We start from the raw sequence: 15,822 nt of genomic DNA, 5'->3' as shown, positions 1-15,822 counted from the left end.
AGCCCTGTTTTTTTATTACATACCATCTTCTTTTGAAAGGTATTTAATGCAATGATGGCTGATGGAGCATGGGAAAGCTTCTTTTCTAATGGAAGAGATGATAGACTGTTAGTCTGGTCACCGGCTCCTCCATCAGCAGTCATTTTTATATCTAACAAGAGAGCGGACTATGTAATAAAAGAGGGCGCTGTGAATAACAAAAATGACAAGAATAAACTATGTAAGAGACAGATTTGTACATAACAGGAGAGGAAGCTATATAACTAGAGAGGATGGTATGTAATAAGGGATGTGTTATAAATGATAAAAGAGGAATCTATGTAACTAAGGATGGTGTTAAACATAATAAGTAAATAAACTATATACTAAGGGATTGTGCTATACATAAAAAAGGGACAACACTATATACTGAGGGATGGCGCTCTACATAATAAGTGAGTACACTATATACTAAGGGACTGTGCTATACATAGTAAGTGAGTACACTATATACTAAGGGGCTGTGCTATGTATAATAAGTGAGTACACTATATACTAAGGGACTGTGTTAAACATAATATGCGATAATAATGTCTTCCTCCACCTCCTCATGCTCCTAAATCCATTATAAATCCCCCTTCCTCTCTTCCCAATCCCCCACACCCTTCATAGTCCTCCTCCTCCAGCATCCCATTATTGTCTTCTCCCCACCCCATCATTGCCTTCTCCCCCAGCACCCCCATCATTGCCCTTTCCACCACATCTATCATTGCTTTCTCCCCACCACCCCATTATTGCCCATTCTTCCACCCCCACATTGCCCATTCCACCACTTCCATCATTTCCTCCTCCCCAGCACCCCCATCATTGTCCTTTCTACCACGTACATCATTTCCTCCTCCCCTATCACCCCCATCATTGCCCTTTCCACCATCATTGTCCTTTCCACCACCACATTATCACCTTTTCCCCACCACCCCATCATTGCCCGTTCCACAACCTCCATTATTGCTTTCTCCCCACCACCCCATCATTGCCCTTTCCACCACCTCCATCATTGCTTTCTCCCCCCACCCCATCATTGCTTTCTTCACCACCACCTCCATCATTGCCTCCTTCCCCACCACCCCCATCATTGTCCTTTCCACTGCCACCATCATTGCCTTCTCCCCACCACCCCCATCATTTCCCATTCCACCACCTCCATCATTTCCTCCTCACCCACCATCCCCATCATTGCACTTTCCACCACCAACATCATTGCTTTCTCCTTCTCCACCCCATCATTACCCTCTCTGTCACCCCCATCATTGCCTTTTCCCCATCACCCCATCATTGCCCTCTCCTCCACCTACACACACAAAGCACCATTCACCTCTTTGCATGTTACATAGTAACATAGTAACATAGTTAGTAAGGCCGAAAAAAGACATTTGTCCATCCAGTTCAGCCTATATTCCATCATAATAAATACCCAGATCTACGTCCTTCTACAGAACCTAATAATTGTATGATACAATATTGTTCTGCTCCAGGAAGACATCCAGGCCTCTCTTGAACCCCTCGACTGAGTTTGCCATCACCACCTCCTCAGGCAAGCAATTCCAGATTCTCACTGCCCTAACAGTAAAGAATCCTCTTCTATGTTGGTGGAAAAACCTTCTCTCCTCCAGACGCAAAGAATGCCCCCTTGTGCCCGTCACCTTCCTTGGTATAAACAGATCCTCAGCGAGATATTTGTATTGTCCCCTTATATACTTATACATGGTTATTAGATCGCCCCTCAGTCGTCTTTTTTCTAGACTAAATAATCCTAATTTCGCTAATCTATCTGGGTATTGTAGTTCTCCCATCCCCTTTATTAATTTTGTTGCCCTCCTTTGTACTCTCTCTAGTTCCATTATATCCTTCCTGAGCACCGGTGCCCAAAACTGGACACAGTACTCCATGTGCGGTCTAACTAGGGATTTATACAGAGGCAGTATAATGCTCTCATCATGTGTATCCAGACCTCTTTTAATGCACCCCATGATCCTGTTTGCCTTGGCAGCTGCTGCCTGGCACTGGCTGCTCCAGGTAAGTTTATCATTAACTAGGATCCCCAAGTCCTTCTCCCTGTCAGATTTACCCAGTGGTTTCCCATTCAGTGTGTAATGGTGACATTGATTCCTTCTTCCCATGTGTATAACCTTACATTTATCATTGTTAAACCTCATCTGCCACCTTTCAGCCCAAGTTTCCAACTTATCCAGATCCATCTGTAGCAGAATACTATCTTCTCTTGTATTAACTGCTTTACATAGTTTTGTATCATCTGCAAATATCGATATTTTACTGTGTAAACCTTCTACCAGATCATTAATGAATATGTTGAAGAGAACAGGTCCCAATACTGACCCCTGCGGTACCCCACTGGTCACAGCGACCCAGTTAGAGACTATACCATTTATAACCACCCTCTGCTTTCTATCACTAAGCCAGTTACTAACCCATTTACACACATTTTCCCCCAGACCAAGCATTCTCATTTTGTGTACCAACCTCTTGTGCGGCACGGTATCAAACGCTTTGGAAAAATCGAGATATACCACGTCCAATGACTCACCGTGGTCCAGTCTATAGCTTACCTCTTCATAAAAACTGATTAGATTGGTTTGACAGGAGCGATTTCTCATAAACCCATGCTGATATGGAGTTAAACAGTTATTCTCATTGAGATAATCCAGAATAACATCCCTCAGAAACCCTTCAAATATTTTACCAACAATAGAGGTTAGACTTACTGGCCTATAATTTCCAGGTTCACTTTTAGAGCCCTTTTTGAATATTGGCACCACATTTGCTATGCGCCAGTCCTGCGGAACAGACCCTGTCGCTATAGAGTCACTAAAAATAAGAAATAATGGTTTATCTATTACATTACTTAGTTCTCTTAGTACTCGTGGGTGTATGCCATCCGGACCCGGAGATTTATCTATTTTAATCTTATTTAGCCGGTTTTGCACCTCTTCTTGGGTTAGATTGGTGACCCTTAATATAGGGTTTTCATTGTTTCTTGGGATTTCACCTAGCATTTCATTTTCCACCGTGAATACCGTGGAGAAGAAGGTGTTTAATATGTTAGCTTTTTCCTCGTCATCTACAACCATTCTTTCCTCACTATTTTTTAAGGGGCCTACATTTTCAGTTTTTATTCTTTTACTATTGATATAGTTGAAGAACAGTTTGGGATTAGTTTTACTCTCCTTAGCAATGTGCTTCTCTGTTTCCTTTTTGGCAGCTTTAATTAGTTTTTTAGATAAAGTATTTTTCTCCCTATAGTTTTTTAGAGCTTCAATGGTGCCATCCTGCTTTAGTAGTGCAAATGCTTTCTTTTTACTGTTAATTGCCTGTCTTACTTCTTTGTTTAGCCACATTGGGTTTTTCCTATTTCTAGTCCTTTTATTCCCACAAGGTATAAACCGCTTACACTGCCTATTTAGGATGTTCTTAAACATTTCCCATTTATTATCTGTATTCTCATTTCTGAGGATATTGTCCCAGTCTACCAGATTAAGGGCATCTCTAAGCTGTTCAAACTTTGCCTTCCTAAAGTTCAATGTTTTTGTGACTCCCTGACAAGTCCCCCTAGTGAAAGACAGGTGAAACTGCACAATATTGTGGTCGCTATTTCCTAAATGCCCAACCACCTGCAGATTTGTTATTCTGTCAGGTCTATTAGATAGTATTAGGTCTAAAAGTGCTGCTCCTCTGGTTGGATTCTGCACCAATTGTGAAAGATAATTTTTCTTGGTTATTAGCAGAAACCTGTTGCCTTTATGGGTTTCACAGGTTTCTGTTTCCCAGTTAATATCCGGGTAGTTAAAGTCCCCCATAACCACGACCTCATTATGGGTTGCAGCTTCATCTATCTGCTTTAGAAGTAGACTTTCCATGCTTTCTGTTATATTTGGGGGTTTGTAACAGACCCCAATGAGAATTTTGTTACCATTTTTCCCTCCATGAATTTCAACCCATATGGACTCGACATCCTCATTCCCTTCGCTAATATCCTCCCTTAAAGTGGACTTTAGACAAGATTTTACATAGAGACAAACCCCTCCTCCTCTCCGATTTTTACGATCCTTTCTAAACAGACTGTAACCCTGTAAGTTAACTGCCCAGTCATAGCTTTCATCTAGCCATGTCTCGGTTATTCCCACTATGTCAAAGTTACCTGTAGATATTTCTGCTTCTAGTTCTTCCATCTTGTTTGTCAGGCTTCTGGCGTTTGCGAGCATGCAGTTTAGAGGATTTTGTTTTGTTCCAATCTCCTCACTGTGGATTGTTTTAGAAATGTTCTTACCTCCCTTCTGAGTATGTTTTCCTGGGTCGTCTTTGTTCGAGTCTAATGTTTTTCTTCCCGTCCCCTCTTCTTCTAGTTTAACGCCCTCCTGATGAGTGTAGCGAGTCTTCTGGCGAATGTGTGTTTCCCAGGTTTGTTGAGGTGTAGTCCGTCTCTGGCGAGGAGTCCATCATACCAGTAATTCACACCGTGGTCCAGGAATCCAAATCCTTGTTGTCTGCACCATCGTCTTAGCCAGTTGTTTGCATCAAGGATCCTGTTCCATCTCCTGGTGCCATGCCCGTCTACTGGAAGGATAGAAGAAAAAACTACCTGTGCATCCAGTTCCTTTACTTTCTTCCCCAACTCTTCAAAGTCCTTGCAGATTGTCGGTAGGTCCTTCCTTGCCGTGTCATTGGTGCCAACATGTATCAGAAGAAATGGGTGGACGTCCTTGGAGCTGAAGAGCTTTGGTATCCTATCGGTCACATCCTTGATCATCGCACCTGGAAGGCAGCATACTTCTCTTGCAGTTATGTCCGGTCTGCAGATGGCTGCTTCGGTGCCTCTCAGTAGTGAGTCTCCCACCACCACCACTCTTCGTTGCTTCTTGGCTGTACTTTTTGCTGTCACTTGTTGCTGTGTGCCCTTTTCTTTTTTGCTTGCTGGTATTGCTTCATTCTTAGGTGTGCCATCTTCATCCTCTACAAAGATTTGATATCGGTTCTTCAGTTGTGTGGTTGGTGATTTCTCCATGGTCTTCTTGCTTCTTTTGGTCACATGCTTCCACTCATCTGCTTTTGGAGGTTCTCTGACACTTTTTGCACCTTCTGTGACCAGTAGAGATGCTTCTGTTCTGTCTAGAAAGTCTTCATTCTCTTTGATGAGTTTCAAAGTTGCTATTCTTTCTTCCAGACCCCGCACCTTTTCTTCTAAAAGGGCCACTAGTCTACACTTCTGACAGGTGAAATTGGATTCTTCTTCTGGTCGATCTGTGAACATGTAGCACATGCTGCAGCTCACCATGTAGGTTGTCACATCTGCCATGTTGCTCCTAGATCCTGCTGACTTGCTGTGTGTTTTCCTTCTTGTGTAATCTACTCAGCCAAGCTCTCTTGCAATAATGTCCTACAGGCAAAAATTTGGTGATGCTTTCCAAGCAGCTGGTCCCGGCTGTACCCAACGATCTTCTAGCTTAGGGAGACTTCGCTTCTCCCAGAAGGCACCTGGAATATGCAAATTAGCCTCCTGAAGCTTGAATCCCTGGTTTGGTGATGCTTTCGAAGCAGCTGGTCCCGGCTGTACCCAACGATCTTCTAGCTTAGGGAGACTTCGCTTCTCCCAGAAGGCACCTGGAATATGCAAATTAGCCTCCTGAAGCTTGAATCCCTGGTTTGGTGATGCTTTCGAAGCAGCTGGTCCCGGCTGTACCCAACGATCTTCTAGCTTAGGGAGACTTCGCTTCTCCCAGAAGGCACCTGGAATATGCAAATTAGCCTCCTGAAGCTTGAATCCCTGGTTCTCCTGCAGTACTCCGCACACACACATGTCTACACACATACGTACACACACACAGCAGACAGCACCTCTCCACATGCTCTCCCGCACCATCACCGGCAGCTTCCTCTGACTGGCACAGCGGCCGCAGCGCTGAATAATGATGTCATTCAGCCGCACCGCTGACTGCTGTGTAAGACAGGAAACGCAGGCAGGAAGCAGGACAGATTGCTGCAGCTCCGCTGCCATTTTATCTTGTAGACAGCGGAGCTGCAGGGATCCCCCCTGCCCGCCGCACATGAGGGCAATCTGGCCAGGGGCCCCCCTGAACCATGGGGCTAGATAAACAGGCCAGATTACCCTCATTATTACCCACCCTGCAGGGGCCCCCGAAGCAAATTTGGTATCCACCCCTAACACAACAATTGCAGTCCTACTCCGGCAGGCCCCCTCACCCTTCAGGGCCCCATAGCAGTCCCATGGCCTGCCACCATTGGCGGTATGCCACTGCGTGACCCCAAGGTTGGAAGAATGGCTACAACAGATCCCAGGAGCAACATCTGAGCTCTCTGTCCAGAAATGCGTAATGCTGGGAACAACTAAGTTCCTGCACAGAACCGTCAAACTCCCAGGCCTCTGGTAGAAGACCCGAGAATGAAAAAGGACAAAAAAGACCACCCCCATTGAGAGTGAGAAGGAAGTTTTTGTTTTTTTCACAGGTACTATATATATATATAATATTATTATTATTATAATTATAGCGCCATTTATTCCATAGCGCTTTACATGTGACATAAATATAACAAAACCATAAAATCTTACCATTCAAGTGTTTTATTGTGGATATTTCATTGCAATCAGTATTTTGTCATGTCACTCTTACTTCTTATCACCATCTGCAGTCGTACGCCATTTTTGCTATTAGTCAGTTTTTTATTATCTCCCCCATTGTGTGCACTTTTAAGAAGTGAAATCATGATGTGGATTTTACTTGTAAAGTTTTCTTTTGCCACACAAGTGTAAAGATTGTTTTTTCCGCCACTGTATATACACAGCATATCAGGATCTGCACCCCCAAGTCATGTTAGAGTCATGTAGATAATGAATGCTCATTGCCGCCATCCAATATTTTTGCTACCGCCCGTAACCTCTGTGAGTATTCTGTGCTGTGTATGTGTGTTGGTTCAAGGAGTTTTGCTTAGCAATATCCTGTGAAAGATATTGGTTTATTATTTTTAATATATACTGTATCCTCGAAATAAATGGAACCAACCTAAGAAGATAGTAGAGAGAAATAAGAGAATATATCTATTCAGTTTAGTTAAGCGCGTCTCCCTTGTGGTTGGAGGTTACAACTGGAAATGCAGATTCTTAAAGGTTGGCAACATTAGATCTGGTGTGAGCAATATTGGTGGAATGAATCAACATGAATACGAAGAAAGAAGTCTCGTCCAAATTCTCAATAAAACCTGGTATCACCTCAAGTCCTATAATTCTGTAATAGTATGCCAATTCTCTGTTCTCAGGGGTGCAAGGAAGACACATTAGAAAATGGCCATTATTCGACTAATTAATATCTGCAGTGTTAGTTTAACGTGCTTTTGTTTTACTAAATTATTTCTGCCTGTAGGGAATTTTACCATAGTTTATCATACCAATCTGTTACACAACTCATTCTTTTAATTTGCATCTTTATTAGAGAATTAGCAATGACTTTGCTTTGAAGTTTAATTACTCTTAGTGTTTTCCGAACAAAAAAAAATAATTTGCTACTTTGTTGGTGAATAGGGTTATGTGTTAAAGTGTCTTCAGTTTATTATATTACTAGCAATTATGTTGTAATATTACAATTTGAACAATGAATCCCATGCATTTTTAAGCATTTCCTTTCATAATGTGAATTAACAGAAAGAGATTAATGTAAAATTGTCTTCAATAAAACATAATCAAAGTCATGTTAAGAAAAGTAGAGCTGTCTGAAGAATTGGTTGCTAAAATTGTTCTGTTACACAAAATTCATCTCAAATTTGAGCTCGCATTAACCGTTAGACGTTACTCTAAAGGCAGGTGCAGACAACTGTATTTTTTGGTCCTAGTGTGATCCGACAAAACATCGGATCGCACTAGGACTAATGTTATTCTATGGTGCCGTTCACGTGTATGAATTTTTTCCTCAAACCGAGTCTCTCCAAGGAAAAAATCGCAGCGTGTATGAGTTGGATCCGTAAATCAAATTGCACTTGGCCATGCAAGTCGGGCATGCAAGGTGACCACAAGTATGCCACATACCGACTAGACTGTGTCTGGCCCTGGTCAACACACTTTCATTGAGCGAGGCCTTGCCCATCTAGTTGGCATGTACATACTTGTGGTCACACGCTCCCACGGCTTCTAGTGCCAACACCATAGAATCCTCATAGCACACAGTTAGTATAGATTCACAAGTCTGCAGTCACCTAAAGTGACTGCAGACTTGCGGCTTAAGACAGTACAACCCCTTTAAGGTATGTTTATGCTCTTAGATCCGTTTACTAAGTGTAACACATTGCATCACTTTTAAAATTAGGCTTATTTAACACATTGTGGATTTGTCGCAGATTTGTGTTGCAGGTTCCACATCACAAATTGGCAGCAATCTTCAGTATATTACAAAAAATGTTTTTTTTTCAAAATCCCATTCACACATTTCGGGAAAAAATCCACATAAAAAAATGAGAGCGTGGTGCAAATTCCAAATCTGTATCATGGTCATACATGTGCAGAATTTTATTGAGTATTTAATAGTAAATAAATGTTTTGTACATTGCGTAAGGTGAAATCTAGAAGCAACAAAGATTCTGTCCTAAAATTTGTGGTAAGGATTTGTGACCTTAACGTTATAACTTTTGCTACCTTAGAAAACAACTAGAGATGTAACCGACTTTTACTAATCTCAAACTATGGTAAACTGCTTTAAATTCCACGTTAATCATGTATATAACATATTGTTTCTTTTTTTTATTATCCATATGTGTTTGGATGGTAAGAGGATGACCTTTTAATTCGCTCATCTGGATCATCTAAATGGAAATGCAAACACCTCAATGTAAACAGCCTTGTTATATCTTCAAAGTTATATCTCAAGATTTCCACTGCCAAGTATAAAGCAGATGATAATGTAATGCCCTTCACCAATATCCTCCATGGTTCTTTATTAAAAGGCACCAGTAACATTCAAGAAGATAAATCGAAGACAAAATCCTTTGGACCTTGTACAATGAAATATTCCACAGCTCCGAAAGACATTAATGCTGCAGAAAAAGGCAACAGAGTAAAAAGACTGCTATGTATCACAGATAATGTGTCAAGCAGATACAAGCTGGATAGATCTCCTAATGCTTCCGAAGAAAAGGTCAACATCACCACAGATCAAAGTGAAAGACAACAAATTGCTCCTAACAAACCTGCCTCCATACTGTGCACAATCCATAACAATACAAGGATCAACTGTGAAGAAGCAGCTGGAAATCGTGCCACCAACCTCATGGAAAACTACAAAGATGCTCTAGTAAAACTCAGAGGCCAAAACGCGTGGAGATCATCTCATTCTAATTATTCCAAATGTTTGGTAAAATCTTCCTTCCATGGTCACATTCAGGCATGTATCTTACAACTTTCCAATCAAAGGCTAGCGCCACCTGTCAAGCTCCTCTCCTGCGGTGACAACAGGATGCTTTTGAAAAGTGCCAATGGAAAGGCTAAAGGCTCTGAAGGCCAATCTCAGAGGGTTCCCAAAGGTCATCATCGGTATTCATTTCCAGCCAGTCCTGTCATTATAATGAATAAGATCTCTAGGACTGACAGTGAAAAATTTATTTGGAGTCAGAATGATCACAAAAGTTCAAAAAGCGGGACTTGTGAAGACACCATAGGACTTGTCAGGAGGATATATCCAGCTTCATTGGGAAAGGAGAATTCCGGACACAGTCAGGTGAGACTTTTCATGACCAAGGATTAAAGTTTTTTTCCAAACAGTGCCATAACTATCTCCTGTAGTTGTCAGTGGTATTGCAACTTATCCATGGACTCTCTTGGGAACAGAGATGCAATACCAGACTCAACCCAGGTGTGGCACAGTTGTTGGAAAAAGGCGGCCATTTTTTTTTACTCATGTATATTCCTTTTAAAATGTTTGTACATTTTTACAAATAATTTTCAATTGTTCCAATGCACAAGCTTTTATTCAGACTTATGTGTCTCTGTGGTCACAGACATGTAGTCATGGAAAACCTCCTTCACACTGCCCCCTCTTTCGTTAATATGTATAAAGTAAAAGAGGGGGAGATGGAAGGAAATGAAAAGGATTGTCCGTGACTCAGCTATTGATAACTGTTGGATAGGACTTCAGTATTCGACACCTGACTCCACCGCCAATAAGCTGGTATCTGCTCTACAGTAGTCAGTCACATGTAAGCAATCAACAGAGTGGAGCACCACAGCTTTGTACAATGTTTAGTGGCCACGGCTGAGTACTTCAAGGGTCCAAATTGAGCGGTTCTGTGCACCACTCTAACTGTCCGCACAGTCTTGGTGGAACACCCCATGATATTGCGAGAGTGCTAAATCTGAAATATCCTAGGTACCAGATGTTCTCCTCCAAAAAGTTATCTTTATTATGTCACAGTATATACAGAATAAATAAAGCAATGTTTCACCACTTAAGGACTTTTTCAAGCCATATACAAAAAGGAACACATACAATTAGGGCCAGAAATATTTGGACAGTGACACAAATTTCGCGAGTTGGGCTCTGCATGCCACCACATTGGATTTGAAATGAAACCTCTACAACAGAATTCAAGTGCAGATTGTAACATTTAATTTGAAGGGTTGAACAAAAATATCTGATAGAAAATGTAGGAATTGTACACATTTCTTTACAAACACTCCACATTTTAGGAGGTCAAAAGTAATTGGACAAATAAACATAACCCAAACAAAATATTTTTATTTTCAATATTTTGTTGCAAATCCTTTGGAGGCAATCACTGCCTTAAGTCTGGAACCCATGGACATCACCAAACGCTGGGTTTCCTCCTTCTTAATGCTTTGCCAGGCCTTTACAGCCGCAGCCTTCAGGTCTTGCTTGTTTGTGGGTCTTTCCGTCTTAAGTCTGGATTTGAGCAACTGAAATGCATGCTCAATTGGGTTTAGATCTGGAGATTGACTTGGCCATTGCAGAATGTTCCACTTTTTGGCACTCGTGAACTCCTGGGTAGCTTTGGCTGTATGCTTGGGGTCATTGTCCATCTGTACTATGAAGCGCCGTCCAATCAACTTTGCAGCATTTGGCTGAATCTGGGCTGAAAGTATATCCCGGTACACTTCAGAATTCATCCGGCTACTCTTGTCTGCTCTTATGTCATCAATAAACACAAGTGACCCAGTGCCATTGAAAGCCATGCATGCCCATGCCATCACGTTGCCTCCACCATGTTTTACAGAGGATGTGGTGTGCCTTGGATCATGTGCCATTCCCTTTCTTCTCCAAACTTTTTTCTTCCCATCATTCTGGTACAGGTTGATCTTTGTCTCATCTGTCCATAGAATACTTTTCCAGAACTGAGCTGGCTTCTTGAGGTGTTTTTCTGCAAATTTAACTCTGGCCTGTCTATTTTTGGTATTGATGAATGGTTTGCATCTAGATGTGAACCCTTTGTATTTACTGTCATGGAGTCTTCTCTTTACTGTTGACTTAGAGACAGATACACCTACTTCACTGAGAGTGTTCTGGACTTCAGTTGATGTTGTGAACGGGTTCTTCTTCACCAAATTAAGTATGCGGCGATCATCCACCACTGTTGTCATCCGTGGACGCCCAGGCCTTTTTGAGTTCCCAAGCTCACCAGTCAATTCCTTTTTTCTCAGAATGTACCCAACTGTTGATTTTGCTACTCCAAGCATGTCTGCTATCTCTCTGATGGATTTTTTCTTTTTTTTCAGCCTCAGGATGTTCTGCTTCACCTCAATTGAGAGTTCCTTTGACCGCATGTTGTCTGCTCACAGCAACAGCTTCCAAATGCAAAACCACACACCTGGAATCCACCCCTGACCTTTTAACTACTTCATTGATTACAGGTTAACGAGGGAGACGCCTTCAGAGTTAATTGCAGCCCTTAGAGTCCATTGTCCAATTACTTTTGGTCCCTTGAAAAAGAGGACGCTATGCATTACAGAGCTATGATTCCTAAACCCTTTCTCCGATTTGGATGTGGAAACTATCATATTGCAGCTGGGAGTGTGCACTTTCAGCCCATATTACATATATAATTTTATTTCTGAACATGTTTTTGTAAACAGCTAAAATAACAAAACTTGTGTCACTGTCCAAATATTTCTGGCCCTAACTGTATAGTGATGGGCGAACCCCTGGATGTTTGGGTCCTGTGGGTTTGGCCTAACATTTAAAAAAGTTTGATTCGGCTACCAAAACAGTACCCAAACCCAAATTCAGATCCCATTCAGATGAATGGGTGGCCCAAACATCCGTTGTTTGCCATATCCATGACAGCGTGGAAAACGCTGCCTCAGATCGGCGGTAAGATTATTACAGGTGGTCAGAGAACTGTGACTCTCACGCTGTCAGATGACAGCGTGAGCCAGCAGCTGTGACAAGTGGTAAAAAGTTTACCTCTGGTCACATAGGTGTCAGCTGATATGAGTACTACTCCCATCTGCCTACGCCTGCTGTCACTAATAACAGCAAGAGCAGATGCCGCAGATGGAAGCATTAATCAGCTGGCACCTGCACTATAAATATATATATATTTTTTAATGATGTGGCGTCTGTTCTAGTTTTGATAACCAGCATGGCAAAACTGACAGCTGTGGGCTGCAACCCTCAGCTGTCAGATTTATCATGGCTGGCTATCAATGACAGAGGTGCCCACATGCCATTTTTTAAAATTATTTGATAGCATAGCCTAGAACATTATTATGGAAAGAAGGATGAGAGCTCACCAAGATGTGTAGTGCATATATCCCAGTTGTAGACTGTGTGATCCTGCTGGTGGAGCACAGTAAATGGTAGGACAATGAAAATGAGTGTGGCACTTCCATCCACTTCTTTAGTAGAATAAGAAACTTTATTGGAAAAGCATAAAATCTTTGGTATCCAATTCACAGGTTAAAATCCTGATGCGTTTCTGGCTAGCAGCGGCGCCCTGGCTAGCAGCATGCAAAATACAGACAGCACATTATGCCTACTGAGGGAAGCGCTGCACGACACTGGGATTCTCGTTTTAGCCTCCTATGAATTAATCCCTGTATCTTGCGCTGCCCCTCCTGGGCCATCATTGGGCATTGCATCCATTGTACCAGTCCATGACATTTTCTTTAATCCTACTTCTAAATAACATCGACCATCAGAACGCTTATGAAAATGTTTACAAAATTTTCATTTGCATATATAATAATAGTAATAACAACTTGATAATTTATTATAAAGGCAAAACAAACATATTCAGAGCTTTATAAATGAATTGCAAAAGTAACTCAGTTAATAAAATCACCCTACATTTTGGATTGTCCCCTATTGCTTTCATATCATGGAGGAGATAATGAATTAGCCTTGATATTTCGTAGAGGATCACAGCTTTTTCCTTGTTAAGGAAAAAGGGGGAAAAATAAGAAAATGCAAACATCATTTACATATTTAAATTGGTTTCCCATATTAATCTCCCGTGTGAACACGTGGATCATGGATGTCAGGCTTAATACCATTTGATATGCTATGCGGCATCTTCCTCCTCTCAGCTGGTTAGTTTTCTAGACATGGATTGAATGAGCGCACATTTAAATAATGAAACGATGGAATACATTATTCGAAATCTATTGTGTACCACCAACTACTTTATCATTGTGTTACATAAAGAACCTGAAACATCATCGTAATTGCCTTCATTATTTTTAAATATGAGTTATATAATACATTCCGAACAGCTATTTTTTTATTGTTGTTTATCAGTTTTGCTTGTTTTTGCTGTTTTAGGTACAAAGCCTTCAATAGGCAACCACACATTAAATTATCAAAGATCAAAAGTGTCTATCAAAGTTGTAAATGTCCCTAGAAAAACAACAGAGATCTGATTCTAGAATGAAAGGTCATTTTCCTGAGTAGTGACATGGAATAGTTGCTTTATACTTACTCATTTTCGGCACTGATTTTATTATTAAGAGCAATGAACTAATACACATCTTTTTGCCTTTTTCTGTCAAAATAGGTAAAAAACGCTAAATTATTTTATATTTAAAGAGGTTGTCCTCTACTGTAGCATTGATGGACTATCCTCGGAATAGGTCGTCAATGTCTGAGGGGTGCGTGACCCGGCATCGCCACCAATCAGCTGTTCCCAGTGTCGACGGCAGCCAGAACTGCTCATTTATGGTGCAGCACGTCAACTTTAAGTGGCAGCTTCCAAATATTCAAGTCAATAGGGTGTGGATGTGTAGTACCCGGACACAGCCACTATAGAGTTGACAAAGCTGTGCAGCTCTGTAACTGAGCAGTTTGGGCCACTGCCGCCAGCACAGAGAACAAATGATCATCGGTGGCACTGGGTGTTGCACCCCCACCGATCAGACATTGATGACCTATCCTAACGATAGTCCATAAATATTCCAATAGTGGACAACCTTTTTAAGTATTTATAGGATTTAGAATTTCATGTTTAGTGTTTTTGATCTTTTTCAGCTACAGGATGTTTAAAGGAGTTTCCCCATCCTCTATCTTTAGGAGCACACTGCTCCCCTGCCTCACAGATTTATGCTTGCCAGGAAGCAATGCATTCCTGAAGATGACAGTTCAGACCAGTTGCTTGGTTAAGTCCCAACTGTGCATTCTCCGTTACTGCAAGCAGAGGCGGCTTTACCTTTGCAGTATTGGAGAAGTGTAGGGACAATGAACATCCGGCAACTTCGCCAGCTTTAGAGCAGTGCTTGCAACTATTCCACGCCTTACCTGGCAAACTGGCCACCTTTGATAGACTGCAGAGGTGTCCAATAACTTAGGCAATGAACAGTCAACAATAAAAATGTAAAATCCTTCCATTCTTGAGAATGGAGAGGATTTTTAATACAGGATAAATTACAAAGATGCTAATTTCTAAATATACTTTTAGCAGTTTATGAAGATGAGACAGCCACTTTAATGGTAAGATTCCGGATGCTTTCAGCTTCTACTAATTGAATGCATCTTCCATTAAAATCCATGATTAATCAGTATACAGTAAGCCTTTAAGCTCCCCCTAGCGGTGACTTCAGAAAACAGAAGTTTAATTAAACTCTTTGCAGGGGATTTGGAGCTCGGTATCAGAAAAATGGAGCTCCAATCCATACTAATTTAGCATAGAATGCGGTATCTGACACTTAAAGGGGAACCTGTCACCATTTTTTTAGTGTGTGAACCAATGCCAAGACCTTTTTGAGTGCTTGTACTGCATTACTGAAATGTTTCTCTCATTCCCTAATTCCCCCTGTATACCACAAAAAATACCTTTTACGGTCTCTCGTGCTCTATGTAAATGGCTTTGGTCCGGTTCAATGGGCATCATTGCTCATGGTCTGTGCGACCTCTTTGCTCCTAAAAGCCGTTCTCCAGCTTTGATTGATGCGGATGATGTGTACAGCATCATACACATAGCCAAACGAGATGTTGCACATGAGCATTAGCATGGTCGCACTTTGCTCTGCCCTACTGTGAGCAGAGCACAAAACAAAACTGCACATGCGCTCAGGAAACATCGTTCCGGCAGATTGGTTTTAGTAAAAAAGAGCCGTAGTGACATTTTCCGGGCGCATGCGGAGTCATGTTTTGTGCCCTGCCTGCAGTAGGGTAGAGCAAAGTGCGCCTGCGCGAGCCAGCGATGCTAATCTCTTTTGGCTATGTGGATGACGCTACAAACGTCATCCACATCTATCATAAGCAGAGGATAGCATTTGGGAGCAAAGAGGCAGCACAGACGACTAGAAATGACGCCCATCGG

This window comes from Ranitomeya imitator, chromosome 8 (genome assembly GCF_032444005.1).
Source record: "Ranitomeya imitator isolate aRanImi1 chromosome 8, aRanImi1.pri, whole genome shotgun sequence".
NCBI lineage: Eukaryota > Metazoa > Chordata > Amphibia > Anura > Dendrobatidae > Ranitomeya > Ranitomeya imitator.
This window is presented reverse-complemented; position numbering follows the sequence as displayed.